Source organism: Adiantum capillus-veneris, chromosome 9, assembly GCF_014529385.1.
Source record: "Adiantum capillus-veneris isolate H3 chromosome 9, ASM1452938v2, whole genome shotgun sequence".
Lineage (NCBI taxonomy): Eukaryota > Viridiplantae > Streptophyta > Polypodiopsida > Polypodiales > Pteridaceae > Adiantum > Adiantum capillus-veneris.
In genome coordinates, this window is record NC_140939.1 from 30,954,456 (window position 1) to 30,981,218 (window position 26,763).

The following is a 26,763-nucleotide window of genomic DNA, read 5'->3' on the forward strand; positions in this document are numbered from 1 at the left end:
TTTATCCGATTGTTATCTCTTCAACATCTAGATGGTACCAAGGTGGAGCAAATAAATCATACCTTTTCTCACCATAGGTTCACAATAGATCAGGAGGCAACCATCAATTATCCAATAAACTTGCAACTTAGTGTTGATTACAGGGAGGTTATATCAAAGAGGTTGTGATGGCATACTCAAGTTATGCATTGGCCCATGAAAAACATAGCTATATCTGTAAGAAGCTCATATACAAATCACGTGCATACATAATGCCAACACATAAACATATCAGAGACTGATGCTACTTGGGGAATATTGGCCTCACATGCAAAACAATGTGCATGACTATCTTTGCTCATGTAATGGTTGCGCAATCAAAAATCCAATCAAGCATGCTACATTATTCAAAATAGCAATAGCACCTAGGTGGACGAAGTACATTGTGGAGTACTTACAATAGGGAGTTCTACCAAAGAACTTGAGTAGATCAAGAGTACGATCGGACATAGATTTGGCTATCGAAGAGACGACCACCTATCACACCATAAGTTGACACAAGCCACAGTTCACCTGAGATTTCAACTGACCATGTTGTTGACTTAGAGCTAGGCAAGAGTCAGCCACTCAGGGATCTTGAGCCACATAGTCACAGGTTGATGTCATCCCTAGACCCATTAGTTGTGCTACAGATTCTACTATCCAAATGAAGCTATGTGCTAGACAGCGCATGACCATTAGATAGAGAGCTAGGAGATTATACATTTTATTGTTTGGAGATAGTTTGCTTATCCATCCTAGTTGCACTAGACCCTTGACTTGTGTAGATTGACCATGATGCACCAGACATATGAACATATACTAGGGGCACTTTTTTCCCTTTGGGTTTTCCCCCTCTGGGCATCCAGGTATGAGATGTTAATGTAGGATTTATTTTTATTTTCATTTAGGTAATAAATCTTTCATTTCTATGATAATACATCTTTCTAGGTGGTAGTGGTTTGTTTATGATTTTGCAGCATAGATGGACTTCAGCTTTCACACAGGATGGATAGATCAAGCTCCAGGATTGCATGTTTGCTTCCACAACTATCGAGGAGACTCATCACATATCCCCAGGGGTACCACTTCCTATGATTCATGTTGATGGACATTTATATTTGTTGATTGTGGTTTTTCATGGTTTATTGAGTGTGTTTCATTATGTTTTGTTATCTGTCATTAAAGATGTATAAATTTGTCTTTTCTTTAATTAGTTGACCTTGAGTTTAGTCTTATGGATGAGTCTTGAGGTTAGAAGGCCATGACTATAGGTTAACTCATTTACTTGATTGCTAGTCTTAGTTAGTAAAATTATTTGAATGTTTGAGACCTTAGGAGTGTTTTTGGCATAGTGAGGTTTGCTCACTTACACTACTAAGAATACAGAGGAAATGGAAGCAAAAAACAAAAGTTCCATAAATGTAAAATCTCAAGTTGGAAGAGTAATCCCGGCTTCATCTTGGTACTTCACTCACATGTATTGCCTATGGTACTACGTCGGTGCTTTTCTTTGAGAAGCAAAAAGTCCCGAGCATACAAAATAAGCGCACACGTCAAATGATTTTGAATCAATGTGGAAAAAAAAAGAATGAAAAAAAAGGGAAAAGAAAGAAAAATGACATGAAAAAGACTTCCATTTAGGTTCAAGAGAAAATTCAAGCTTTTTTTTGGAGTTATGAAAGCTAGTTAGCTAATCAAAGTTGAAAGGCACAATTAGGAAATCTTGCATTTGGATAATCTTCGTAACTTAGTTAGTGCTAGAGTGTGTCAGGACACGGGTCCTACGGGCAGGGCCCTACCCTAAGGGGGGTCACGGACCCCGGCCACGGGCCAGCTAGCAGTGTGGACAAGGGATCCTAGGGCTAAGAGCCTATAAGTATGGGCGGTTGGGTGGTGGATCCATGTCAGGGAACTGACATGCTCATCACCACCCAGCCATGCCCTATATAGGCCCTTGGCCTTCTAAATATAGGGACCCCCTTGACTGCATGTTCGTCCTGGCCCTTGGCCCTGGCCCTTGGCCCGGAGTGGTCCTACCCTTGTCCTGACATTACTCCCCCCTTGGAGAAGCATTTTCGTCCTCGAAAACACAAGTGGTAGCATCCTCATAAGAACACTAATGTTTTCCAACGTGGCATCCCTCATGGATCCTACTGCTCGTTGAATCGAAACCCGGTTCAGTAGGAGGTTCAATGAAACCAAGAGCAACATCTTGATTTTCTACATTGTTGTCCATTTGTAACCATCTGATGGTACCGGTCCCTATTCAAACTAAGTGTGTAGACTCCATTTAGAACACTCATGAGCATGGTAAACGAGTTTATCACAACACAGGTGTACCAAAAAGAGTACCTCTTGTCACTTTCCATGAAAGTAGCACGCTGACATAACTTATCAGCCAATTTTAAGTCCTTGACTTTGTCTCAATTTTCATCATCAGTAAACAACCCCACCCTAACGAGTGTTCAAGGTTGAGAACCTGAGTTATATAGTCGCAACATGCGTTAACTGATAGTAAGTAAACTCCAAACCAGAAAGGTAACCGATCCAGTTGTTTCACTTCTTGCTAACGTATGCACTTAGCATATCCTTTAGCGTGGTTTACTAACGTATGCACTTTGCATATCCTTTAGTACTAAATAGAATGCTTGTAAATTGTCCATCCTACGCGGGATGAATAGCAGCAGTAAGAGTGAGGTGCTTTCCCCCTACCACTTACAGACAGTCGCCCACAACTGACGACAACTATGACTCAATCATTGAGTATCCAGCCATATACTCGATATGGAATGGAGACAACCAACTAGCTTGAAAGTAGATTGGAGTTTCAAGCAGCCAATCAAAAACACCCATACTCAGTCATCACCTTGTATGGCAGGATATAAACTCATACTAAGTCTGCAAGCGAGATTGCACTGGCAGTGCAAAAAATTGCAGAAACAAAAATGTCCATGAAGTTGCATGCCGCTCCGAATAAATTTGTGCTAAACACTAGGGCCCATAACACCTAGTGTGCATGCATTTAACACAAACATATCCGAACCGCAATTCCATGACGAGACTTTGGACCATAACAGAATGTGACAACCCGGTCACACCTAGGTACCAACCATGAGACATTCTCATGGACATAGCATACTTAGCTATATGTAGAAACAACCCTCCGTTAAGGTGGTTTCACTACACTTGTAATCGTAACAAGTTTGTACTTAGCACCCAACAATTTCTGGCCACTGAAATTGCTCCTGATACTTTGTGCTCAAAATGGTCGAATCCATGGATGCGACCAGCACCTAGGGACTTCGTTGTGACACATTGTTAGCTAGTTGGCGCCAGTGTCAGTCCCAGAGACTCATATTCTCCACATGTGGAATATGTCTCAAACAAGGATTTCAAGAAAAGAGACATCCATCAAGTACGAGCTGGTACTTGTGTGTGGAGGTAACTACAAACACTCTATGACAAGAGTGAGAGGGACCCTCATTATCATGCTCCACACTGGCTAAACTGAACTCCTTGAGTTCCTAGACCATGTTGTATCCCATGTGACAACATGTGCCAAATCGAACCCTACAAGTAGGTTCGTAACAGCAAAAGACAGAAAGATAGATTGGACTCTTGGCCCAAAATACTTTGTGCCGTCATGCCCTTGGCATGGCTTTGTAACATTCAAGCATACGTATACGTCTTGAAAAAACCGAGCAAAGCATACTAAAAATGAAATAACACCAAATCAATAGATGCGTACCTGGAAATTTGAACGTAATGTTCACTTACCCGTCTTCAAGCGTAGAGGAGCACGTCTCCTACCTGAAAAAACAAACAATATTGCACTAGAAACCGTGGGCGTTGCCTTCGCAATCCAACCCCTTTGGTTAAAATTTACGTAGTCAAACCCCTTGGTAAGACCCTTTGTAGAAATTGCTAAACTAGCAGGCAACAGTAACCAACATAGTTAACTATGTAGATAATGATTGAAATCAACTTGAAAAGTTGAGTTTGTCCGCTACCGCGTGGTAGATTGCGGAATTCTTTCCTTGAAAGGCTAACTGGGAGAGATCAAAGTGTGATCCTCAATGTAGATCAACTGTGATCCTCAATGCCTATGGGGTGATTTAGCAGTCACCCGCCGGGTCGTACCCCAAACATTATGTCCATAGACACTCCGTGGTGCTATAGAGAGAGCAAGAAATCCACACAAGTGAACTGCCTAGCTCTGATGGTCAGCCATGCTGTCACAACTGATGGCTGCATCTATACTTCCTTATAGAGATTGGCTGATGTGAGTTGAAGATTATCAAAAAACTCAACTTGAGTGTTGCACTGAAAATATGTAGTGCAAAAATGACACCCTAAACATCCGTAATGACAAGACTCTTGCTTGTCCATTAATGTCGATGTGTACTCCCCTGGGTAGATCTGTTCAATCTTGAGAACAATCACCCAAAGAATGCCAATAGTTGGGTCTTACCCTTGGCCCGACAATGGTTCTTAGCCTGAGGGGCTCATAGCCCTTGTGCAAATTAGTGTTCAATGGACGAACCGATGAAGACTAATTTGAGTAGCATCTTAGCCACGTTTTAGCTGCGAGTTAGAGCAACTTGGCTCAGGCTGACTCATGAGCAAAACACGTATCAAAAACTTCGTAGAAGATTTTCATTTTTCCCTTAGAGAAAGAGAGAACGAGAGAAGAAGAGCATGCTGGGCTGAGGAACTTTCCTTAAACGACTATGACTTGGATAGTTGATTGGCATGCTCTTGTGCATCTTATGCCTAACGTGCAGCTTATCCTATAAGCATGCAACAAGTTTCTGCTATGAGTCACGCAACGAGAGAGGAAACAGAAAAACACAACCACATTTTGACCTACCTTCCTTGTAGGGGTCGTGATTGTATGAAAATGACTGAGAATTGGCACGTTGCCTGTGAAATAAGTGTTGTTGTATGTTGACAGCAACCCAAACTGGTAGGCATTGTGTGAACGAATATTCCTTAATTTGCTAGTTTCCCAAACTTGTGTGCCAATGCCCTTGACTCCAAGTCATTGGGCAGTACCTTGGCACAAGGGACAAGCCTTGTGTCATGTAAAATTGCCAAAGCACTTTGCTTTACACAATGATAGTAATTGCCAAGCAAACTGTAAACATGGAAAAAACAATAAAAACTTAAAGTTGGCTAACCTAGTAGTTGTTGTTGCAAACCGGTTGTCATGAGATTCCAAAGGGAAAGCTCGCATAAAGGTGGCTCATAGCCAAAGCTGCCGTGCGAGAAAGAATTGTCGCGTATGGATATACGCCCTCTTGTATCCTATACATCCGTCATATACGGAATGAAATAATTTGTAAACCGTTTGACAAAGCCTTCCCAAGTTTATATGCTCATAGCATATGCCAAACGTGGTGAGTCACTATGCAAGATGCATAAATAGAAGCCTTGCTTCACTTAAATCTGGTAGTGCTAATAGCCAACGGATGTGGCTGCAAAACTGCATGACCAAAAGAATCGACCTTGTCGAGCAATTTCAAGTGAAATGAACCAGTATTATGTGGCAAGCATCCTATGTCGGTTTGTAGAAACAGTGACAAGGAGTTTGTCATGCCTATCTAATTGAGATACTGAAAATTTGGCCCTTGTCCTTGCCTTTGAAAATTTGTCCCTTGTAAGTATATACATGCCATGCATGATAAAAAGTCGCAACGGTTAACTCTAGAGTGGTGTACTCAACACCACAGTGGTGTATGCACTTAATGAGCCTTGCTCAATGATCAGAACAACACGTTGAAGACCAAGTGAGCCGTGCTCGAGCATACATTTAACAGCTGCATATTGAGAACGAATTAAACAAGAAAAGTCCAACAATTATGCATACCTTGTCTTTGAAGGTTAGCGACGAATATTGTAGACACCATCATCGACGCCCTACCCTAAGGGGGGTCACGGACCTCGGCCACGGGCCAGCTAGCAGTGTGGACAAGGGATCCTAGGGCTAAGAGCCTATAAGTATGGACGGTTGAGTGGTGGATCCAGGTCTCTCGTTCCTAGGGTTCTTACACTGGTATCAGAGCTCAAGTGGAGAAGGAGGCATGGAGGAGGGGAAGAAGCATGGTCTTCTCTTTCCCTCTTGTGCTCACTCTCTCTATATTTCTTGCAAGGCATCCCTCTCAATCTCTCTCGCAGCCATGGCGAAACTGGTGCATGGAATTGCATGGCTCTTCTCCGACAAGGGAGGCAGGGAAGCAAGCACCGCGTGCTGCTATCCCAAGTCGGGGAGGTATAATCAAATCCTGCAGGACCGTGGGCAGCAACCCTAAGCGGGGAAGCAGCGCGTTTTTGGCCGGCACCAAAACCAAACACGGCACCTCGGAGCTCAGTAGGATCGTAAGGGCAAGGGGATGCAACTTCATTTCTTCGTGCAAGGTCAACGAGGGCCGTAGCCGCTGGTTGGAGAAGATTACCCCCTGCGCTGCCTGCGACCTATCTCCGCCATCTTTTAGAGGTGAGTTTTCACATACAAGCCGTCCAGTTGAAATTTTTTTTGGGCCACACACCCCTTGTAGGGGAGCTTTCCAGCACACAGGCAAACCGTGGACGCCGGTTGTCATGGCATGCATAAACATGCAAGGGCATGTGCAAAGGGACCATAGTTGCATGGACGCGTGCAGCAGATTTTCAGATGAATTCAGCACTATCAAAGTTGCCGATAGTCGAGATGTCGCATTGAGAATTCGAGGACAATTTTCCAAGGCAATCACGGCAAATCTCCGACTTGTTGTACAAAAGTTTGAAGGCACGGCCTTGGTCTGGGCTTCTCTACGACGATATTGTTGCTCGAGGGGCGGATATGTTTGCCGCGTACACGGAAAAACTCCATGTTCATCAGGTTGGCCTTTTCGTACTTCCAAGGATTTTCTTAATCCCTATGTGATGATATTTTGCAGACTTATACATATCGAATTTTCAAGCTTCATCTTTGATGCAACGGCAAGGCCGGTGGCTAATTCGGCTCATGCGTGCAAAGTTGTTTTGCATGGTTGGATCGCTGATCGGCATGGCCGATTTCAAGGCGACTGGCAAGAGCCCTGAGTTTGGGCTTGCAGAGAAGCAAGGCTTCTCTACCTATACAACATTTAACCACACTATGTGGTGATGCAGACACTAATGCTAGGGGTGGTGATTGTCATGAACAATGCCAATCAAACCTAGCAGGTAAGAGCATTACAGTTTTCACATGATACCACATTGGTTGTGAAATGGGCAAGGCCCTTGACAGCATGAAGTGGAGTACTTATTGCGCATGTGCTTCATAACTCTCGTATGCAATGGAATGAATGATCACGGCTATCATTCATAATGCCAAGCAGGTCAACTCTTTTTGCTATGTCATCGATTGCTAATAACAGTTATTGGCAATGAGGCCAGACATTCTTATATGAAGCATGGCTTCTCGTGAGTACCTTAATGGAGCACGCTCGTCACAAGTTACTTTTTGCTTCAAAGGCAGGGTCAAGGGCCGGTTTTTTAGTATCTCAAGGTGACACGCATGGCCTATTACTGGATTTGTTGAGGGTAGCAAGTTGCTCGGCATGGCCGACTTGTTGTCACTGTCTCTACAAGCCGACATAGGATGCTTGCCACACAGTTGTCTATTAGCACTACCCGATTTAGGTGAAGCAAGGCTTTTATTTATGCATCTTGCATAGTGACTCACCATGTTTGGCATATGCTATGAGCATACAAACTTGGGAAGGCTTTAGCAAACTGTTTACAGATTATTTCATTTTGTATACGATGGATGTATATGATACACGAGGGCGTATATCCATATGCGACAAGTTTCTCTCGCACGGCAGATTTGGCTATGAGCCATCTTTACGCGAGCTTTCCCTTGGAAATCTCATGACACCTGGTTGCAGCAACAACTACTAGGTTATCCAAGTTTGAGTTTTTCTTATTTTTTCCATGTTTACACTTTGTTAGGCAATGACTGTCATTGTGAAAAGCAAAGTGCTTTGGCAATTTTACATGAAGCAAGGCTTCTCCCTTGTGCCAAGGTACTGCCCAATGACTTGGAGTCAAGGGCATTGGCACACAAGTTTGGGAAAGTAGCAAAATAGGGAATATCAACTCATAGAATCCCTACCAGTCTAAACTGTGCAAGGCTCTTATGGTTTTGGTTCTCAAGTTTGAGGCCATCACTCTCCACAAGGGCTTACAATTTTGCATGCAAGCCATGCTAGTGAGGTGGACTTACTTCTACCATTTCCTGCATTACGCTTCTGCTATCACACTCGCAACTCTGTCAAGGACAGACTAAGGATGGACTGTTTACTCTGCTTGTTGGTTGCTATCAGCACACACCAACACTACAAGGAACCTAAATCTAGGACTTATTTCACGGGCAAAGTGCCAATGCTAAGTCATCCTCATACAATCACGACCCCTGCAAGGTAGGTGGGTCGAAATGAGTTTTGTGTTTTTCTATTAACTCTCCTGATGAGAGAGTCATACCGAAAAACTGTGGAATGCTTATACGTTAAGCTGCAAGTCAGGCATCAGATGCGTAAGAGCACGCAGCGTGGGTACACACTCTAAAAACTTAAGGAAAGTTCCTCAGCCCAGCATGCTCTTCTTCTCGCTCTCTCTCTCTTTCAGGGAATAATGAAAATATTCTAAGAAGCTTTTCATACATGTTTTGCTCGTGAGTCAACTTGAGCCAAGGTGCCCTAACTCTCAGCTAGTACGTGGCTAAGATGCTACTCAAATTAGTCTTCATCGTTTCGTCCATTGAACACTAATTTGCACACGGGCTATGAGCCACACAGGCTATGAGCCACACCGGCTAAGAACCATTGTCAGGCCAAGGGTAAGACCCACCTATTGGCATTCTTTGGGTGATTGTTTTCAAGAGTGAACGGTTCTACCCAGGGAAGTATACATCGACGTTAATGGACAAGCAAGGGTCTTGTCATTCAGGATGTTTGCGGTGTCATTTTTGCACTACATGTTTTCAGTGTGACACTCAAGTTGAGTTTTTGATAAATCTTCAACTCACAGCAGCTGATCTTTACAAGGAAGTATAGATGCAACAATCAATTGAGACAGCATGGCTGACCACAAGAGCTAGGAAGTTCACTTGTGTGGATTTCCTGCTCTCTCTATAGCACTACGAAGTGTCTATGGACATACTATTTTGGGGTACGACCCGGTGGGTGACTGCTACATCACCCATAGGCATTGAGGATCATAGTTTGATCTCTCCCAGTTAGACTTTCAAGGAAAGCATTCTGCAATCTACCACGCGGTAGCGGACAAACTCAACTTCTCAAGTTGATTCCAATCATTATGTACACGGTTAACTATGTTGGTTACCGTTACCTGCTAGCTCAGCAGTCTCTACAAAGGGTCTTACCAAAGGGTTTGACTATGTCAATTTTAACCAAGGGGGTTCGATTGCAAGGACAACACCCATGGTTCCCAGTGCAATGCTGTTTGATTTTTCAGGTAGGAGACGTGCTCCTCTACGCTTGAATACGGGTAAGTGAACATTACGTTCGAATTTCCAGGTACGCATCTATTGATTTGGTGTTATTTCATTTTTAGTATGCTTTGCTAGGTTTTTTCAAGACGTATACGTACGCTTGAATGTTACAAAGCCATGCCAAGGGCATGACGGCACAAAGTATTTTGGGCCAAGAGTCCAATCTATCTTTCTGTCTTTTGTTGTTACGAACCTACTTGTAGGGTTTGATTTGGCACATGTTGTCACATGGGATACAACATGGTCTAGGAACTCAAGGAGTTCAGTTTAGCCAGTGTGGAGCATGATAATGAGGGTCCCTCTCACTCTTGTCGCAGAGTGTTATCAGTTACCTCCACACACAAGTACTAGCTCGTACTTGATGGATGTCTCTTTTCTTGATATCCTTGTTTGAGACATATTCCACATGTGGAGAATATGAGTCTCTGGGACTGACATGGGCGCCAACTATCTAACAATGTGTCACGACGAAGTCCCTAGGTGTTGGTCGTATCCATGGATTCGACCATTTTGAGCACACAGTATCAGGAGCAATTTCAGTGGCCAGAAATTGTCGGGTACTAAGTACAAACTTGTTACTATTACAAGTGTTGTGAAACCACCTTAATGGAGGGTTGTTTCTACATATAGCTAAGTATGCTATGTACATGAGAATGTCTCATGGTTGGTACCTGGGTGTGACCGGGTTGTCACATTCTATTATGGTCCAAAGTCTCATCATGGACTTGCGGTTCGGATATGTTTGTGTTAAATGCATGCACACTAGGTGTTATGGGCCCTAGTGTTTAACACAAATTTATTCGGAGCGGCATGCAACTTCATGGACATTATTGTTTCTGCAATTTTTTGCACTGCCAGTGCAATCTCTCTTGCAGACATAGTATGAGTTTACATCCTGCCATACAAGGTGATGGCTGAGTATGGGTGTTTGTGATTGGCTGCTTGAAACTCCAATCTGCTCTCAACCTAGTTGGTTGTCTCCATTCCATATCGAGTATATGGCTGGATACTCAATGATTGAGTCATAGTTTGTCGTCAGTCGTGGGCGACTTTCTGTAAGTGGTTGGGAGAAAGCACCTCACTCTTACTGCTGCTATTCATCCCGCGTAGGATGGGCAATTTACAAGCATTCTATTTAGTACTAAAGGATTTGCAAAGTGCATATGTTAGTAAAGCACGCTAAAGGATATGCTAAGTGCATACGTTAGTAAGAAGTGAAACAACTAGATCGGTTACCTTTCTGGTTTGGAGTTTGCTTCATATGATGAAAGGCATGTTACGGCTAGTTCTAGTCTCTGCCTGTTATTCTCAAGTTATCAACCTTAATCATTAGTTTGGATGAGGTTGACTATTGGCAAGAAACCATCGTAAGTCAAGGACTTGGTTGCTGCTTATGAGTATGTCAGCATAGTACTTTCATGGAAAGATGAGCCGAGGTTATATTGCACATTTCAGTACCTTCAAAAAGTCTGAAACCTGGGTATGCATTTAAACATCTCGACGTTGTGATAACTCGTTTAGCATTCTCAAGTGAGTTCTAAATGGAGCCTTCACGCTCTTTTGATTATGAGTCGGTTAACCAAGACGGTTGTACAGGGACAAAAATGTGGAAAATCAAGATGTTATTCTTGATTTCATTGAACCTCCCAATGAACCGGGTTTCGATTTAACAAACCGTTGGATCCATGAAAGATGCCACGGTGGAAAACATTAGTGTTCTTATGAAGATACGACCACTTCTGTTTTCGAGGACGAAGACTCTTCCAAAGGGGGGAGTAATGTCAGGACACGGGTCCTACGGGCAGGGCCCTACCCTAAGGGGGGTCACGGACCCCGGCCACGGGCCAGCTAGCAGTGTGGACAGGGGATCCTAGGGCTAAGAGCCTATAAGTATTGGAGGTTGGGTGGTGGATCCAGGTCTCTGGCTCCTAGGGTTCTTACAGAGTAAGTGTTTTAACCCTTACCCATAGCTAACTAATTAAGAGACTCATCCATAAGCCCAAAACTCTTGATTGATTCATTTCAGGAAAGTGAAATTTATTTGTCCTTAATGGCACTGCAGCATTTCATAATTATTTTCATTTACTCATTTCCACATGTGCTTTGCATTCCCCTTATGCTTTATTTCCATATACTTCAACTTGCTACCTCATCCACATTTTTCTTTGCAGGCACATCCTTCCTTGAGCATCTACCACGACATGGCTTTGTCAGGGATGACAAAGCTTAAGAAGGGGGGAAATGTTGGTAGTGTCCAACACCATCAATTGTTTACCTCTTCTTCATGAGCATATTTTACCATTTATTATGTATAGGTTCATGGGCTCTTCATGAGTTCCCAATTGTATCTATCATTTTACTTTATGTGTCTTGGGTGGCTGACTGGTTTTTTAAAAAACCCTAGGCATATAAGTGAATTAAGGGTCATGTGGAAAGTGGAAGATATCATTTTGAGAGAAAACCTAGAGTAGAGAAGAAGAAGAAAGAGGATGATGATAATGTAGTCAACAAGGGTAGGCATGGGTGCTTAAATGGCCCCTCTAATTTTGGAATGGACCTCAGTGTCTCTTTCTATCTTCTTTTTGTGAACCTTATTAATAGCGGTTTTTATCCCTAGCTACGTGCATGCTCATTCTTTTAATAGCACCATGTGCTCCGTAATAGTGCTACGTTTTTTGCGTTTGGTTCTTTAAACTACTTGGTGCTCACCACAGCTTATCCTTGCACTAGCCAGCCTTGCTTACACTTGCTCAATCCTTTGATCGGAGTCGAAGTGCATTATTGTACATATAGCCCCTAGCAGAGCTTGCTCCTGGCTCATCAGAATCTCTTCTCATCAGCGATCGTTCATCCCTTTGCTTCCCTGCACATCGAGGTACCTTATGTGAACACCTCGCAAAGTGTTTTTACACACACACATGCGCACGCACACACACACACACACATGCACGTGCACGTGCACACACACACACACACACACACACACACCCCTACACCTGCTAGAAAGAGAGCTCAAATTCGAATAGTGAATTCTTGCATCCATATGATAAGATGCATATGGACGAGTGCCCCCACCCCCCCCCCCCCACACACACACACACACAGTCACATGAACTCATGGAACTGTGAGGCATGTTTCAAACTCAAGGTGGCATGTGTCCAGATCACATGCATAATTAGAGATGATTCACATTTGCTTACTCTAGCACTCGGAGATGGTGTATGTTGAAGACCTCCCATGCATTCTCAATTCTTTAGTGCATTTTCAACATCTTCTCTGAACACACACACACACACACACATACACACACACACACTTGGCATGGAAGGAAGTTGTTGAGTTAATACGTGCGCACACACATGCCCACACCTCATTAGATCTCCCTACTCTCTTTCCACCATTGTCTCACATCAAATTCTGGCTTGTTAAACACAGTTTTGTGCATGGGTAGTGGGTGTATAAACACACACACACACACACACACACACGTACACATTCTTTCACACATCTGCAAATATATCACTTATTGCTCAAGCTCTTCTCTCTGAAATTGTCATTTATGCATGCAAAAACATAGGAATGTTTGTTCTTGGATGAATCACTCAAGCAGAAATGGCTTTGGATTCCCGACATAATCCTTACAATTCAGTGGTAGACAAAATCACTATTGTGACTTTGGAGTCCAATTTCGGCTTTCAACATTCAGGTAGGTGCTTATGCACCTACTCAATACATAGTTTTATAAAAGTGATGACTTTAAATTAGACTCTGGTATTGAAAAATTAAACTTACAGTGAATCTTGATGTATTCTTAATATTGGTTCTAAATCCTTTTGAAGTTTTTTTGAGGTTCTGAATCTTTTAAGGTTTTAAATCTAAAACACACACGCACAAACACACGTTAGCAAATACATAATATGGTCTGGAGTAAGTAAACTTTATTATTATGTGTCAAAATCTTTGTTATTTTTGGTTTGCTCACTTTAAGACTTGGAGGAAGAAGTCTACAAAAATTGACTTGATCTAGTTGGGATAAGGTTTTGGAAATGACTGTCACTACTTTTTTTGACAATAACCTCATGTGAGAAGATCATGGATGATGGTTGGGACTGATTTTTTTAAAATATTGAGCAGATACGAAGGAAATATTGTCGAAATTCCTCCACAAATTGAAAAGACATATACATAATGTAACTATGAAAAATGAACATATTGTAGGGTTTTGAAGGAGTGATGACACTGACTGGTTTTTTAAACATAATGAGCAATTACAACGGAATGGCTACCAAAATTTCTACACATTGATTTTCATACAAAGACTAATATACATATGGCTGTTAGCCATCTCATAGATGAAAGCTGGTATCTTGTAAAATCAGGGAAACCGTGCCCATTATGCTTGACTTGAGGATATTGTAGCTTTGGTTAAGTGCTACCATACCCAACTTTATTAGCTTAACACTAATTTATCTTATGTTCAAAGCTACCAAGACCATATGTATAGCCGTAACATAGTAGAAGAAGGATACAATACGACTTACTGTCGATGCTAGTAAAAACCAACTCTCTTAAACTATACTCTATCTTTATATGCGAGAACTCACTTGTGATGAAGGTAAGTATATAGTGGTGAACTCACAATTGTAAAGTGATTTTTGATACTATCCTTTCTCGGTAGATAAATGCATAATTTTTGAAACAAATATTTCTAAGTTATTTTGAAAGTAGTGATTGGTATAAGAGACTTAATCCTCAAGTGGGGGTCTCGAATGAGATGGCATTTGATTGTACTTTTGAGAATTGATCCAAGTTACAAAGGAGATGCTAGCCGATTTTTCCCGAAATTAAATGGCGTAAACATTATTGTAAATAATTGGCTCCTTCTCTAAACTTAATATTTGATCTAAGATATGTTGTTAGTTTTTGTTGTAATGTTTGATACCAATAACAAGGGGAGGGAGTCATTGACACCTATCTTTCCAATTAATGCCAGTTCTGAAGAGCTTGTGTTTCTTGGATGGTGACAGGTAAGAGATTCTTTCCTTGGGATTACAACGACAACTGCAGCAATAACAGAAGACCTTCCAATGTAACAGCTGGATCCTTCTCCATGTAGATGTAGTGGAAGCTCATCCCAAAGGATGGACACACAGAGATACAACACTAAGATATCAATCTGTAATGATCAAAGATCAAATCTTTGATCTAAATGACTGTATTATCCATTAGATACAGAATGTTGTATTGGTGTATATGAAATGATAATTGAGGTGTATGACATCTTGTTTTAAAATATTGTTATTAAATATATTATTTAATACAATGTCTAAGTATGGTTCAATTATGAGGGTTTTTTAATACTTAAACACACACACACTTTTTTCTTTTAGTAATATCAGATTGAATCACTAGCTGGAAGCCTCAAGCCGAGGAAAACCCATCAAAAACTTTAGATGCAGTAAATCAAAAACAGTCAAAGTAGAGCTCATACTGAAGGGAGGAGAGCTCATCTACATCATCGGCAAATTTAAGAGATCGTCGAAGAGAGGTTTTGAAGAAGCACACATAGTCCACCTGAACTTGCTGAAACATAAGAAATTATGTGCTTTCCAAATTGTCCATAACACCCAGAATCTAGCCCAATCAAAAAAGCATGCATACGACTGAAGTAGTGGCGAAAGCACTCCATAAAGCCAAAAATATTGACTAAAAGATGTCCCAGGGAAATGAGTGCGAATACATGTAGAGATGTAATCTTTGTGGAATATCCTCAGTGCTAGCACCACAACAAACACATTGCAAGGAAGCCAATCTTTTGGAGCAAAGAAAATTGTCAGTTAGGAGAACCTCGATGACGCATCTCCACATTAACAATCTCTATTTGAAAGGAAGCTTAGCATGTCACACTTTCATAACTTTGTGGTGCCACCATGCAGTACCTTTATGTATATTTGATACCTATTACATTGTTCTTGTATCCAAGAAGATGATTGCAAATGGTAATATCCCTTTTTTGTAGATATAGAGAAGATCAAAGAACCAACATAATGCCAATCATAAAGTCGATCCTAAAAAACAAGCGATGGAATGGGAGATCTGGAATCAACTATATCCTTAATGATATACCACATGTGTCTATAATGCATTCCAAGACCAAAGTGATAGTAGCCGATCTAATGAAAGCATGTCCATCAATGTCAACCACTATCAGCATCAACCACATATGATATCAAATGAATGCCTTTCTTGGAGAGAAAATATGCCTATTTTTTAGATTGCTTAACAAGTGTCTGGATCAAAAACCAAACTCCAATGCAAACTCTCCATTCTGAGCGAATTGCCACTCGTGTCATGTTGACCAAGCTACAACAATTGACTCGTGACTTGTTTCTTACAAGCTACAAGGCTGGAAGCAAAGGGGCAATCATGAGTCATAGCTTCAAGTTTTTCAAAACCACATCCCAATATGAAGGCTGCCACTGACCAAAAGAAGGTGTTGAGATCACATGAGAACACAAAAAAGAAACATCAGCGCCCCATCAGTGCTACCAAGGCTGTTTTTTCTCCACCAATACCAATAGCAACGTGGCCTTCATTTCAATAACATGAGAACACAAATGCAGAATATTCTGACCACCACAATGTTTTGGAATAGTTTATCCATAGCAAGCAATTGCAGTCCCTTTTTGTGGGAGCAAGTAGATAAAAAATGATCCAAAATTTGAGACATGAAAGCACAAAGAAGACAACGTGACCAATGCAATAATGGTAGAAAAACTGCATGTATGCCACCAAAATAGACTGCAATATTATGAGTTGTACATGTAGCATCCAGGTAGGAATTGTCAGTAGTGTAATTTAGACCTAATTTTATGTTCAACCCAATCCAAGCATTTGTCATTGTTCATCAACCAAGAAAACGGGTATCCAATTTACGCACCAACTGATCCAGCTTCACTATCTCATGTGGCCATAATATCGAGTGTCAATCCATTTGATGCAATGTCAAAAGTTTAGATTTTCAAAAGTTAACCTAGAGACCCGCAACCAACCAGTAAATGTGTAAGGCTTCCATTGCATATCATCTAGATGCATTCTAGGCTAGAACATGGAGTCATCCACATAATATCCTTGTGCCACAAAATGATTGAGAGATGGTAATTTCAATCCATAAATTGGCCAGATTCGATCAAGGAGTCCAAATAAAGCAATAGAGGATGAGTGGCAATAACATACAACATGGCACTTGAAGGACATAAATGCTTGACAAAACAACCAGATCCCACAATTGAGTAAGCTCACCATCAATTATTCCCAAAGATTGACTATGTTCATAAAGAAATATGGCTACCTTATGCATTCTTGAACCAAATCCCAACCTGCCATGACATGTGCAATGAAGTCCCAATGAATACTGTCAAATGCTTTCTCTATATCAGCCTGCATGATAAGCACATCTTGTCCAATATAGTTTGCATACTCAATACCAATGAAAGCATTAGCAATATTATCCATGATTTTTGGTGAGATATGAATCCATACTAAGCATGATGTATGCCAAAAAACAAATGATCTTTAATGCATGTAGCAATCATTTTCAACATAAATTTGTAAATAACCGCCATAAGCATAACGCCAATGAGAAAATGAATCAATTTCACCAAGCTTTCTTTCTATGATTGCGGCAAAGATTGTATAGTCCATGCATGATTCATCATGAAAAGTAGAGCTTGTTTTAAGGACTCCCAAATGCAAAGGAAAAACTAAAATGTAAGAGCCTCCCATCTAGGAGATTTCCAATGGCCAAGATGTAACATACTAGGCAGTTCGGTTTCAGTAAAGTTGGCATCAATTGTATCCACATCATCCACTATTGTACAGGATGTACAAACGACAATAGTAATTTCCTTGCTTGCAAAACCTTGTAAGAGGGGGTCGTAGGGGCTACAAAAACCCATTGAAAATTGTAACATTTAATGGCCTAAAATCTTTTGTGTAGCGGAATTTAGCATGAACATAGTGGGCATTTCATTAGAGTTGATTCCTAATGAGATTTACAAGAGTGCTTGGGTGGAGAGAGCAACAAAAAGCATAACACCTAGTTAGATAGCATCGACAATACTTTCAAAAGAGAGAGCAATTAAGCTATTGACAACGGTTGAGGACCGGATTTGCATGGAGCCGGTCCCCCCTCCAAAAGGCTTTGTATTATGGTTTCTCCCATCAAGAGAGACATTGTACAATACAATTCTTTGTGTTCCTTCAAGACTAGCTAGTGCAATGAAGATGGAAGCTTCATACACCAAGCAAAACACTTAATCAAACACAACTTGAATTATCCCCGTTCTCAGACCCAAGACCTCACACACCTTCGAAGATGGTGAGAGCTAGCAGGGTATGAGAGTAGATTGAGAGGAAAAAGAAGTATCTTACGAGAAAGAAGTACATCTCCTCACATAATCACTCATATTAGCATAGCTTAGCTTAGTAATTAGCTTGGTAGAGAAGATGAGCATGCATTGAAGCTTGGCTCTTGGTTGGATTTGCATCCACATGCCAAGAGAGTGTTGATGTAGGCTTCTATCTCACAAGCTTGGAGTAGGTGATGAGCTCTCCATTAAAGCTTGGGAGGAGATAGAGTATTTTCCCTTCACACATGGTCAAGTGTGAGAGTGTGTGTGTCAATGCCAAGCAAAAATCAGCCCCCCCCCTCTCTTGGGGGAGCCCTAGCTGCTAAATAAGTCTGGCTTTTGCCTCATTGGACCTCCCCAGGTCAAGCCAATAGGGATTAAGCAGCATAAGTGATAGCCTTCTGACATGTGTCCCCCTTTCCCCTTTTGTGAGAGCTTTAGGTAATTAAATAATTAAACTAAACTCTCATTGGACCCCTTTGCCTCCTGGCCAATAGGAATCAGGCAAGCCATGGGGCTCCTGAATGCTCATTGGACCCCTTGGGAGACTGCCCAATAGTCTTCTAGGACACTTAATTCTTATTGGTTTCTTTTATTAAATGTTTTTAAATTAATTAAACTAGATTTACTCTAGCTTAATTCTCATTGGTCCACTTCAAGGGTCTTCCAATAGGAATTGGGCACACCTTGTGGGCATCTGGCCTAGGGAGCTGACATGTGTCCCTCATTCCCTTTGTGTAAAGGGAGCCTGTGTGTGTGTGTGGCTTTCTCTCTCATCCCCTAGCTTTGGGGCTCGCCCCCTCCCATGTAGGGATATGCCAAGACTTTTAGGGCACACACTAAGCATCCAATTTTCCCTAGGGTTGACCTTTGGACACAACCTTTGAATTTTGGAACCTTAGCATTTTGGAAGTCTTAATGGGCTGAACCTTAGGGTCTTTTTGGCCCATTGTTTCACATGGCTCTTTTGCAGATGGCCCCCCCTTTGGATCCCTATTTTCCCTCCTTTGGATCCCTACTGTGGCCGGTCTGCTAACTTAACCAATATTCTAGCTTTTTCTCCCTTGGCACTTCCCCACATTAAATGATCAGTTTAATATGAGAAAATCATTTAGGAGAATTAGATATTGATTATTATGACAAAAATGATTCACCATGGAATTTGCTAACTAGACTTTATTAGTAGTCCATTACCTAGAATCATCATTAACTCTATTAATGGCCACCAATTGCCTCGAATGATGCAAATGCTTTTAAAAAAAATTTGATGAACAACCTTTTTCCATGCTCGAGCATATTACCTCAATCTGGCCTTCCATTTTTCCAATTTCCCCTTGTTATTATGCATCAAGGAGACTTTAGCATCACATAAAGTCTTTGTGTTCACGAGGAGTAAGTGGTCTAGAATCCACAAGACCTTCTAATTCTTGGGACGTGGTCTTATCTACTTGTATCTTTCCTCTTTGCTAATGCATGTACCATGTACCATAATCCTATATGACTTCCTAGATACACATAACAAAACAATACCAAGCCACATCCACATCCATAAACATATAAGAGACAAGAGGAGGAATCACCACTTTTACTAGATTTTGCAAGGCTTGGTGTGAAAGATATGCGTGTTGATATGCAATAGCCACTTACGGGGATGTGAGGTCCCCACCCCGCCGTATCAAACGGTGGATCTGATGGTGAACCTGGTGGCCAATAGATCTATAGCGGAAGCAACAAAGTGGTTTAGGGTTCCAGCTAGCGGACGATCTCTCATCACAAAGTGAGTCGAGTTCGAGCCTACTAGCAGTGAGATCTAGCTCCACCTCGCACGGGAAGCGTACTTAAACTATCTAGCGATCCTAAAACCCACCTTCCAAGAGGAGAGAAACCCCGAGTGCCTTTTTTCCCATGTTTCAGAGGCACGTACACTTGAGACTTCGCCGCTCTAGGGGCAATGAGTATTACTAGTATCAATTTTAACACTATGGGGACAGAGAGTTCTCGACCAATCGGGACCACCCTTCTCATAGGCGTTGGAAACCTGAGCCAAGCCCCCACTTTCCACCCCCACACTCACACTTCCTTGTGTGTCCTAATAACTACCACAATGGTTGTTCAACATAAACATTCCTTGATTAGATTCCGAATCACAATGCTCGTTAAGATAGCCCTTCAACCAGTATTGCAAGCGGCACCAAGACAGTACTCTAGTAAAAATTCTACTCAAACTTATTCATTAAAATTCCAATATTCTGGAGGTACAACATCCCCCCTCTAGTGAGAGTTTACTCCTCCCGTTGTCGCCTAGCTGCCCATACAACTAGGTATGTCCACTGCATAGAAAGCACGACATGGACATTCCCACCGCTTAACCAGCAGACGTGGGTTCCCACCGCTTAACCAGCAATCGTGGATTCAAGAGCCCTTAACCAGGAACTTTGCCCCCTGATCAGTAGGGGGATCAGGACTGATTCAACATTGGAAATAGAATGAACATGTCGAGCTAAATTTTCCCTAGCAGACATTATTTCCTATTGCAAACAGCATACCCATCAATCATTTCTTTCCTACTTTAGACTTTAATGTACAAATGAATTCAATCTCGAGGTTCCCGCCGGATTTCTCCAACATGTTTGGGGATATGTTCTTTCCTAGCTAAAGGTGTGCAATGTTAAATTAAACAACTTGAATGAAATTATGACCTACCTCTTCCATTTCTTCGGCAATGGCCCGTCAGATGGCCGGTGCTTGTTCGTCCATGCGAGCTTTTCCCTTTCCATTCACATTGCTCGTTTCCGCCTCGCAGTCGTGGGCACCACCGAAGCGAGTTCTCTTAATCGGGGCCATTTTATACTCACTACTTAAACTTGAAGAAAATAATTAAAGTCCAAGAGCATCATAACAATCCAAATGCAGGTAGATTAGAATCATTGATCAATCCTCCTTATGCAAGAGGGTTAGATTTTTCCTTCAAGACCTAGTTATTTTTATGGGTAATAATTTACTTATCCTATGGGAACCGACTCTAAAGTTAATTACTTGGCTCAGATGATTAAGGAATTTCAGAATTTTACTAATTAATTTACAAGAGAGATGAGTTAAACAAGCTCAATCACTTTCCTAATGCAATTAGAAAGATGCAGAATTTCCACATGCATAGGTGAGAGAAAATCCTCTTCTTAATGGCTTAATGATGGATTAATTTTTGCCTTAATCACATCTTAATGTGTGAGAAAAATGAATCTAACTTAATTACAACACTATTGAATGGTAAAAGAATGAATTTCATCGAATCTACATTATTACCGGCGGCGACGGCTGACAATGTATTAACTATGCCGCCTAGAGAGAGAAATCTCTCCTAATCATGTATTAATCATTGATTAAGAATGATGAATGGCTGCATAAATTAGCTAATTGAATGATGATTATGTAATGGAGTATAGCTATGTAAACTTAGAGAGCAGCTATTGGGAATTATAGCTAAGATTAAGCATAGTAGACGAGGAATTTGGAGAATAATGATGAGAATTAAGAAGAGCAGGAATTCAACCATGATTACCGTGATTAGGGCTGAGAATCCTCTTGATTTTCTGATCCAATGAATCCTCAAGATGAGAATTTCAGCAGCACCTCCCTCCTTGCTTCTCCTTCAAAAACTGTGTGTGTGCCGGCAGCACCTCCCCAAGGTGTGTGTAGGTGTGTGTGTGTGTGTGTGTGTGTGTGTGTGTACTAGGTGTGTGTGTGAGCATGTGTGTGTGTGTGAGCACACCTTTAAATAGGCCTCCTCAAGCTGAAAATCGACCCTGCTTGCTATTTGCATCTGGGAGCTACTCCAGTTAAGCATGGCAAGTCCAGTCTCCTACCCACCAAGTGTCCAGTTGGCTTGGTTAACTGGCTCTCACACTTAGTTGCAAGCTTGGAAACTCTCGCAAGACTCCCACAAGGACAAAAGGCGCCCCCTAGCTGCTAAAGCTGACCTGGAGTGGCCTGGGGCCTGTTCCCACACAGCCTCGGGCTTTGGTGCCTCCCCGCTCAATTTTTGGAAAAATTGATTTTAGGCTAAAACAGGTCATACGAGTCGGATTTTAATGCCGTAAATTGCTATACTGAGCTCTAACTAAGGCGTACTGGCCCGAGTACCTGCCATATTTAGCAGCCCCCAGGGTCCGAAAATGCATTTTTTGAAATTCGGGGTGCGGGTGCAGCTTTTCGAGACGGTCAAAACTGGACGGGTCAGGTGACCAAAAACTTACTATTTTAGGAATTTTTTTACAAAAAATATTTTAATTCACATTTCGAAGCTTTAAAACATTCTAAACATCATGGCACTGACAGAATTCGGAAAAATGCTAAAAATAGTAACTTTTTTTATTATGTTTATTTCATGGTACAAGGGTGCTCTTTTTGGTCGGGGTCAGAGACCTTACAGGGGAAGAGGTGAATCTTCAAAAAATGCATCAAAATGAACCACGATCCAAAGAGGAAAACCCTCATATTGCATGAAAACATATCATATTGTTGAGTAGCCAGTAAATACTAACGATCCAATCGTGCTCAATATCTTGAGTGTGCATAATGATTAAAAGCATGGACCCACTCGGAAGAGAAATTAATGGCCCACAAATTCAAAATACTTGCATCACTGACTATGTCATCCCAAGAAGAATGCTCAGAGCTTAACATATGTGAATGTCTAGATGTATTGTCAGTGCTTGTAGGTGCATTTAAATTAAAATCCCCACACCAAATGCATTCGAATGCTAGGGGTATTTGGCCAATTCTTGCCATAGGTAACTTCTTTGTGTAGAAGCACTATAAACATATATACCAAAAATTTCCAGGGTATTTCCTTTTTTAAGACATTGAACAACCACCCACCACCCCTTAGGGTAATTATGGGCCAAAACTGACTGCAATTCATGTCTCACCATCATCAAAATACCTGAAAAAGAACTAGTGCCAACATAAGCAATCCAAAATCTCACAAAGTACGGAGATTGACCAACAAATGCATGTTGAAACTCCACATAATGATTCTCTCTCGTTCACTCTTTACACCACACAAAAGAACGGCACGGGGGCTACCCACACGCACACACTGGAATCAACACCAAAAGAGTAGAAAACAGAGAGCAGAAGGGAAATAGGGGAGTTGAAAGAAGAAGGGGGGACTTGCAAGCTTGATTCTTCAAAAGTTGGACTACAATATTCTTTCAGAGTTCTTTGCATTGGATGCGCATTCTTCTCTTCTTTGCTCTTAATGCTCTTGCTGCAAAATAAAAAACTCTCCAAATCTGCAAAAACATGTCCTCTTTATTGAGGCAAGTAGTGCCGCTTTTCACACTTTCTATTTTTACCAGAAATGTGCCCTCTTATTTAGCTCTACATGCAAACTTTTGCTTTTATCTTGACTTTCCCTTCAAGTCATGAGGGAAATCCCCCCTTATTTGAGCCATAGCGCCGGTGCTATTGGCCAAGTAGATGCACCATATGCCCTCAAAAAATATTTGGCCCTTAGGGTCATGGGAACCACCCCCTCGTGGGTGCAACAACATCATTGTAAAAAAAAGCCCTTGACGACTAGTGCAATGGCATTGACAGGCGCACCAACGCGCATCACCACCAACTTCCACAACATCACCCGATAGGGCTGTCATACGCATCACCCACTGTGGGATGCCATAGCCAACCACCACAAGGGATCTCTCTCCCACTTCTCTTGTGCCAATGGGGAAGACTCAATATACATAGTGTGAGATTTGTTTTTGCATCTTTGCATACGAGACCATTGGTGTCCATGTGGTGGTCCCTCATCAACCAACCCCCAAGACTCCCAGAGAATTTCCTATATGTTATTATATAAACGAACCCCTTTTTTCCACACCTTCAGGACATCCTCATTTCTTGCTTCCACATCCAATGGCCAAGCTGCAACATCTAGCTGGGAACCCTCATTGCCGACCTCAAGCCGTGAGTACCCAACCAAATTTTGACCCTCCCAAGGCCACAAACCGGGGTCGTGAATACATAAGAAAAAACATCTATTGACATTGCCTCTCTTTCAGTTGCACCCATCTTTGATCTGGTATATCTCACCACTCTGGACTCTGCTCAAGGCCTTCTAGCTGCCTGTGATCTCCTCATGCCACCTAGTATCCATACAAACCTTGGGAATAAAGAAAATTCTAGATGGCACACCTACCAGGGAACCAAACTGGAACATAACTTGCCCCCAGTGAAACTATTAACCACTTATGAACACCCAAAAACTATTCCAAAAATGTGCACTTCTACCACACGTGTCGGAGGCTGGGGACTTGTTGAACACTATGTGTGAGCCACGAATGGCTGCAAGCACACAACTAGACTATACTAGTAAGCTCAAAGGGGGGTAATGGTGTGTCACTCACCACTCAATGCTTGCCGTCGTGAATGATTTGTGTTGCAAAGAAGAGGGAGCCATCGCCGCCGTGCTCAAATGCCTCGTCGCCGCCGATGCCACTGCAATGCTCGTTCGATCTCTCTCTCTCTCTCTCTCTCTCTCTCTCTCTCTCTCTCTCTCTCTCTCTCTCTCTCTCTCTCTCTCAAGTATATACACACACACACATACATACATACACACACACACACACACACTTATGAGCACACGATGGAGAAGAAGGTAGAGGTAGAGCAAGAGATCTTCTTTAGCATGCACCTCTAGAATGAGGATTTTAGTTCAAAATGGACTTTTTCTATGAATCTGACCCATTCACACATGGGTGCCCACAACGGCCGGTCATAGCAAAGATAATGTAACAATGAAATAAGTGGTGTGTCTCTCATTGGTGATCACCTACGCACCTATAGGACCGACAAGCCCAGTCCATGACTCAAATAAGGTGATAAGGTGTCCATCAAAGGTGATAGGGTGACCGTAAGTGGTTAATCGAAACTTTCGACTGTTTATATCTTGACCATTTGACTTTGATTTTTGATCCAAAAAGACCGACATGCACCATAAGTTGAGTACTTCAAGCCTATGTTTTCACTTCCACGTTCAATCCGGCAAGGATCTACAAACTAATTCAAACTTCAAACCGCCATAACTTGCACTTCACAGCTCTGATTGAGAAGCCATTTGGACCTGCATTTCACTCCTCCTATCATCAACCAATTTTTTCTATATCATCATTTCCCAACCCCCTTGTTGAACATTTATGTTCAAACAAAAACATGACTATTGGAATTTGGAAATTGCAAGACTACAAACACTGTGAGCTAAGCAAAAAACATTATTGTATGTACAAGTACTATTCAAGGTGTAGATGACTCCTACTTAGGTTGGTTGTCCAACCCCCTCCATCAAAAATTGATGCACAAATTACAATAGGCACCAACTCCATATCAAAATATAGCTTGAGATGCATACCATTCACCCTATGGTTGAGAGATGGACCATTCATCCTCATCAATTGATAGATACCATTGAGAAAACCTGATGGACCTTGTAAGGCCCTATCCACTTCTTCTTGAACTTATTTTGGAAAGCAAAATCAAGTTAGCATTCATGCTTCATCACCAAATCCCCTTTCTTTATCTGCTTCTCAGGCAAGTGCTGGTTGAACTTTGCCACTCTTTTCTTTTGTTGCTTCACATAAAAGTCCATTGTTGCCTCTCTATCCGTCTTCTAAGCTTCAAGACTTGTGGTTCTATCCTTCAAAACATCTTGGTGAGTTTATTAATCTACCACATACCTTTCAATGCACCTAGCTAAACATGACTAGCGAACACTACCTCTTTGCCATAAACCAACTCATAAGGGGTAAAGTTGGTTGGCAACTTTGTAAGAAGTCTTGTATGCCCACAAAAACTTGAAAGATTAGCTTCCCACTCTTCAATCTGCTAGTACACATACTTGGTAAGCATCTTGACTATCTGCCCATTTGCAGTCTCAACCAAATTTTTGCACTAGGAATGATAAGGAGAAGAAAACCTGTGATGAATGCGTAGCTTTTCCACCAGAGCATGCACTATAATACTCCAAAACCTTGACCACGATAAAAAATGAGCACCCAAGGTGTTCCAAACCAGCAACATATGCAATCAAAAAAAAACTGAGCAATTGTGTGAGCATGTACCTCTTTTACTCCTTTAGCTTCAACCCATCTAATAAGATAATCAGTGGCCACCACTATGTACTTTTTTCCACTTGCCAATTTGGCTAGTGGACCAATAGCATCCAAACCTCACTTCTCAAATGCATCTTGAGCTATGATAGCCCCTTGTGGCTTGGCTATACTAGTCGTCTTTCACCCATGGTTTGACACTCATGGCATGTCTTACACCAATAGTGCACATCTCATACAGTAGATGACCACCAAAAACCAGCTCTAAGAATATGAAAAAAGTACCTGATATTTTCCTTGATGTCCACTATCCTCATGACACGGCCCCAATACCATGCCAATTTCCTCTTTGTAGACGACCCTCCACAACACTCCATCTTGACCATATGTCACCAGATCTTCACCAACCAAAGTGAACTTGCGAGCCTTTTGAACAACTCTCCTCTTTTGAAACCTTGACAACCCTTTTGAACATTGGCATGTGCTCAAAAAACCATAAATCTCTTTTAGAGTTTCTCTCTCTACATATGTGGCGCATGCAACATATAGCCCTAACACTTGAGTTTGCACACAACTACTAGCCAATTGATCAGCTTCTTGATTTTTTCTTTCTTCTAACATGCTTAAGTTGCACTGCTAAAAACTTCAGCAACTTCTTTATGGATTTTGAGAGAATCTCTTTTT